This window comes from Salmo salar, chromosome 05 (assembly GCF_965601325.2).
Source record: "Salmo salar chromosome 05, fSalSal1, whole genome shotgun sequence".
NCBI classification, from domain to species: domain Eukaryota; kingdom Metazoa; phylum Chordata; class Actinopteri; order Salmoniformes; family Salmonidae; genus Salmo; species Salmo salar.
In genome coordinates, this window is record NC_138295.1 from 77,243,527 (window position 1) to 77,250,000 (window position 6,474).

Genomic DNA, 6,474 nt, shown 5'->3' on the forward strand with positions numbered 1-6,474 from the left:
GACATCTCTCTCTGACTCTCTGACATCATACAGATACTGAGTTAGGGTACCCTACCCATCAAACATCACCTTACTGTGTGTGTGTGTTAGAGTCATCTTGACAGAGAGAGGGATGGTGAGAGGGAGAGAGATGGAGGTACGAAGGAAGAGAGAGAGATGGAAGATGGGAGAAATATTGTTACAGTTTTCCTCTCGTCTGCTGGGAATGAGTTGGTTAAGAAGAAGTCAGAATGATTTATTGGTAGAAAAGGAGGAAAATAGAGAGAAGGAGAAAGAGAGAGATGAAATGTCATTGGGGAATCCCTCTGTCTTTTCTCTTCCTACTTTCTCTTTTATGAGCTGTCCATTCCTCTCTCCCTGTCTCTTCCACCTGCCTCACCCTCCCATCTGTTTCAACCACAAACTTTCACAATAGATATTCTCTCTCTCTCTCACACACACACACACACACACACACACACACACACACACACACACACACACACACACACACACACACACACACACACACACACACACACACACACACACACACACACACACACACACACACACACACACACAGAACCGACGTTACATTTGAGTCATTTAGCAGACACTCTTATCCAGAACGACGTACAGTTAGTGCATTCATCTTAAGGTAGCTAGGTAAGAAGACCAAGACCCACAACCTCTCTGTCTCTCTCTCTCTCTGTCTCTCTCTCTCCCTCTCTCTCTCTCTCAGTCTATTTCTGTAGGTCTTTTGTTAGCTCTGTCTCTTGTGATCTACCTGTCGTCTCTTTGCGTCCCTCTGCTTTGTTCTCCATCCTTCTGTTATACAGGCCATGCAGCTTTTAATGAGCACTCATCTCTTCCCCTCTCTGTCTCATTCTGTCTGTCTCATTTTGTCTGTCACACTCATCTCTTCCCCTCTCTCTGTCTCATTCTGTCTCATTCTGTCTGTCTCATTCTGTCTGTCTCATTTTGTCTGTCACACTCATCTCTTCCCCTCTCTCTGTCTCATTCTGTCTCATTCTGTCTGTCTCATTCTGTCGGTCACACTCATCTCTTCCCCTCTCTCTGTCTCATTCTGTCTGTCACACTCATCTCGTCCCCTCTCTGTCTCATTCTGTCTGTCACACTCATCTCTTCCCTTCTCTGTCTCATTCTGTCTGTCACACTCATCTCTTCCCCTCTCTGTCTCATTCAGTCTGTCATACTCCTCCCCTCTCTGTCTCATTCTGTCTGTCACACTCATCTCTTCCCCTCTCTGTCTCATTCTGTCTGTCTCATTCTGTCGGTCACACTCATCTCTTCCCCTCTCTGTCTCATTCTGTCTGTCACACTCATCTCTTCCCCTCTCTGTCTCATTCTGTCTGTCTCATTCTGTCGGTCACACTCATCTCTTCCCCTCTCTGTCTCATTCTGTCTGTCACACTCATCTCTTCCCCTCTCTGTCTCATTCTGTCTGTCACACTCATCTCTTCCCCTCTCTGTCTCATTCTGTCTGTCACACTCATCTCTTCTCCTCTCTGTCTCATTCTGTCTGTCTCATTCTGTCGGTCACACTCATCTCTTCCCCTCTCTGTCTCATTCTGTCTGTCACACTCATCTCTTCCCCTCTCTGTCTCATTCTGTCTGTCACACTCATCTCTTCCTCTCTCTGTCTCATTCTGTCTGTCTCATTCTGTCTGTCTCATTATGTCTGTCACACTCATCTCTTCCCCTCTCTGTCTCATTCTGTCTGTCACACTCATCTCTTCCCCTCTCTGTCTCATTCTGTCTGTCATACTCCTCCCCTCTCTGTCTCATTCTGTCTGTCACACTCATCTCTTCCCCTCTCTGTCTCATTCTGTCTGTCACACTCATCTCTTCCCCTCTCTGTCTCATTCTGTCTCACACTCATATCTTCCCCTCTCTGTCTCATTCTATCTGTCACACTCATCTCTTCCCCTCTCTGTCTCATTCTGTCTGTCACACTCATCTCTTCCCCTCTCTGTCTCATTCTGTCTGTCTCATTCTGTCTGTAACACTCATCTCTTCCCCTCTCTGTCTCATTCTGTCTGTCACACTCATCTCTTCCCCTCTCTGTCTCATTCTATCTGTCACACTCATCTCTTCCCCTCTCTGTCTCATTCTGTCTGTCACACTCATATCTTCCCCTCTCTGTCTCATTCTATCTGTCACACTCATCTCTTCCCCTCTCTGTCTCATTCTGTCTGTCACACTCATCTCTTCCCCTCTCTGTCTCATTCTGTCTGTCACACTCTTCCCCTCTCTGTCTCATTCTGTCTGTCTCATTCTGTCTGTCACACTCATCTATTCCCCTCTCTGTCTCATTCTGTCTGTCTCATTCTGTCTGTCTCATTCTGTCTGTCTCATTCTGTCTGTCACACTCATCTATTCCCCTCTCTGTCTCATTCTGTCTGTCTTATTCTGTCTGTCTCATTCTGTCTGTCACACTTATCTCCTCACCTCTCTGTCTCATTCTGTCTGTCACACTCATATCTTCCCCTCTCTGTCTCATTCTATCTGTCACACTCATCTCTTCCCCTCTCTGTCTCATTCTGTCTGTCACACTCATCTCTTCCCCTCTCTGTCTCATTCTGTCTGTCACACTCATCTCTTCCCTCTCTGTCTCCTTCTATCTGTCACACTCATCTCCTCACCTCTCTGTCTCATTCTGTCTGTCACACTCATCTCTTCCCCTCTCTGTCTCATTCTATCTGTCACACTCATCTCTTCCCCTCTCCTGTCTCATTCTGTCTGTCACACTCATCTCTTCCCCTCTCTGTCTCATTCTGTCTGTCACACTCATCTCTTCCCCTCTCTGTCTCCTTCTATCTGTCACACTCATCTCTTCCCCTCTGTCTCATTCTGTCTGTCACACTCATCTCTTCCCCTCCTCTGTCTCATTCTATCTGTCACACTCATCTCTTCCCCTCTCTGTCTCATTCTGTCTGTCACACTCATCTCTTCCTGGGTTCTGTAGAGTGCGAGAAGAGAGCGGGGTTACTGCAGACATGGTTTGCATAAAAAATGTGACTTATCCCGAAGTGCAAGAACTCAATAGAATTTGGAAAGTTAATGTCCACCAGAGGAGAGAGTTAAGCTCCGTTGTGAATATTATACATTCTACTTCCCCTCTTTTCCACTGGCTTCTCTAAGTGCCTCCGACACGTTTTGTGTTCCTGTCCATTGTTATAAGGCAGATTGTAGTTGTAGCTGCAGGTCCCAGTGCTGTTGGATTACTGCATTATAGTGTGGTTATAATGAGGAATGTGGCTGCCTGTATTGTAGTCTACGCTGTGACACCCAGGTCCTTATGACATTTCAGACCTGGAGCCAGCCAACAGCACATCTGTCACACTGCTCCTTCCCCGCCCTCAAATCCAATCTGGCCTCTTTCTCCTCTCTCAGAGCTTTTTCTCATTGTGCTCAATCTGATATGAGACACCCAGATCCAACGGCCCAGCATCAGTCTACTGCCACTCTGTCAACAATGGATTACACACAAACACAAACACACGCAAACGTACGCACGCACACACACGCACACACACGGCACACACACACACACGCACACACACACACACACACACACACACACACACACACACACACACACACACACACACACACACACACACACAACACACACACACGCACACACACACACACATACACGCACACACACACACACACACACACACACACACACACACACACACACACACACACACACACACACACACACACACACACACACACACACACACACACACACACACACACACACAGCACACACACACACACACACACGCACACACATGCACACACACACACACAGCACACGCACACACACAGCACACACACAGCACACACACACACGCACGCACACAGCACACGCACACGCACGGCACACACACACACAAACACATGCAAACGAACGCACGCACACACACGCACACACACGCACACACACAGCACACACACAGCACACACACACACAACACAACACACACACACACACACACACACACACACACACACACACACACACACACACACACACACACACACACACACACAATCTCAGGTAACGCAACCAATATACAGTATTGTCACCTCAGGGCACTAGGAAGTGGTCTGTCTGTCACTCAGTTTGTAGCTTTTATATGCTAATGCTGTCACTAGACTGAAACAGTCTTATTTTCTCTCTTCCTCCCTCTCTATCTGCCTGGCTGTGCAGTGTTGTGTTAGTAAATTGTACTGACACTCCCCCCTCCCTCTCTCTCCCTTTCTCCCTCCCTGTCAGTGTTTCTCTCCCTCCTTCCCTCCTTCTCTCTCTCACCTGACTGACTGACACAAATTTTCAATCTCTCTGTTTACCTTTCACTGCTGTGCCTAAAACAACAGTGGCTAAGGAGAAGAGCGAGAAGGAGAGAGAGAGCGAGGGAGAGACCGAGTGGAATGACAGACAGAGGAAGAGGAGGTGCAGAGGTGCTAGCATCACTAAGATCAGACGGGAAAGGGGGATGTAAAAACCAAAGAGGTGTAAAGAGAGAACGAGGCTTTCTCTGTTTTGGGGGGGGATGAGAAATCCACAGGGGAGAGAGGAGGAGAAGGAAAGCAGGAGGGAATAAGGGAGGAGAAGAGCCCATAGTTCTGAACAGTCATGCAAACTTAATCATCACTTTACTGAGGGAGGGAGGGAGGGAGGGAGGGAGGGAGGGAGGGAGGGAGAGAAGGAGGGGGAGGGGAGGGTGGTATGGAGGGAGGGAGGGAGAGAGAGAGAGAGAGAGAGAGAGAGAGAGAGAGAGAGAGAGGAGGGAGGGAGGGAGGGGTGGGAGGGAGGGAGGAGGGAGGGAGGGAGAGAGAGAGAGAGAGAGAAGGAGAGAAGGAGGGGGGAGGGAGGGAGGGAGGGAGGGAGGGAGGGAGGGAGGGAGCGAGGAGGGAGGGAGGGAGGGAGGGAGGGAGGGAGGGAGGGAGGGAGGGAGGGAGGGAGGGAGGGAGGGAGGGAGGGAGGGAGGGAGGGAGGGAGGGAGGGAGGGAAGAAAGAGTGAGATCAGGCACAGAACATTAGGAGTGCAATGAGATAGAGAGAGGGAGCGATGGAGAGGAAGATTTATAGAAGTGTAGGGAGAGGAAGGGAACAGAAAGACTGATGTGTAGAGAGAAGGAGATTTTTTAAGGAGACAGGAAGGATGGTGGGAGTGAGGGAGGAGGACACGGAGAGAAAGAGCTCAGAATAGATTCACTCTTAACAGCATGAAATATTGAACAAGGGAGACTGAAAACAAGGGAGGTAAAGGAGAATGGAGGGACTGATGAAGACAAACACAATCATTTTGTTTCTGTGTGCGTGTGTCTGTATCTGTGTGTGTGTGTGTGTGTGTGTGTGTGTGTGTGTGTGTGTGTGTGTGTGTGTGTGTGTGTGTGTGTGTGTGTGTGTGTCTGTGTTGTGTGTGTGTGTGTGTGTGTGTGTGTGTGTGTGTGTGTGTGTGTGTGTGTGTGTGTGTGTGTGTGTGTGTGTGTGTGTGTATGTGTGTGTGTGTGTATCTGTGTGTGTGTGTGTGTGTGTGAGTACATGCATGTGTGAGTGAGTGTGAGTGTGTGTGTGTGTTGGGGAGGAATCACACACAAAATCACATGTGCACATATGTATACAACACACACACACACACAGAGAGAGAGACGTGCACACACAAAATCAATGTTGCTTTGAATTTAAATAACTGTTATATGTGCAGGAGATTGTGGGGAATTTTGGTGTTGAAAATATCACACTGCAGAACATGTTTCATCATCTCCCTCTCTCCTTCCCTCTCTCCCCTTCCCTCTCTCCCCTTCCCTCTCTCCCCTTCCCTCTCTCCCCTTCTCGCTCTCCCCTTCTCTCTCAACCCTTCCCTCTCTCCCCTTCTCTCTCTCCCCTTCTCTCTCTCCCCTTCTCGCTCTCCCCTTCTCTCTCAACCCTTCCCTCTCTCCCCTTCTCTCTCTCCCCTTCTCTCTCAACCCTTCCCTTTCTCCCTTCTCTCTCTCCCCTTCTCTCTCAACCCTTCTCTCTCTCCCCTTCTCTCTCTCCCCTTCTCTCTCAACCCTTCTCTCTCTCCCCTTCTCGCTCTCCCCTTCCCTCTCTCCCCTTCTCGCTCTCCCCTTCTCTCTCAACCCTTCCCTCTCTCCCCTTTTCTCTCTCCCCTTCTCTCTCAACCCTTCCCTCTCTCCCCTTCTCTCTCAACCCTTCCCTCTCTCCCCTTTTCTCTCTCCCCTTCTCTCTCAACCCTTCTCGCTCTCCCCTTCTCTCTCAACCCTTCCCTCTCTCCCCTTCTCTCTCAACCCTTCCCTCTCTCCCCTTCTCTCTCAACCCTTCCCTCTCTCCCCTTCTCTCTCTCCCCTTCTCTCTCTCCCCTTCTCTCTCTCCCCTTCTCTCTCAACCCTTCCCTCTCTCCCCTTCTCTCTCTCCCCTTCTCTCTCAACCCTTCCCTCTCTCCCCTT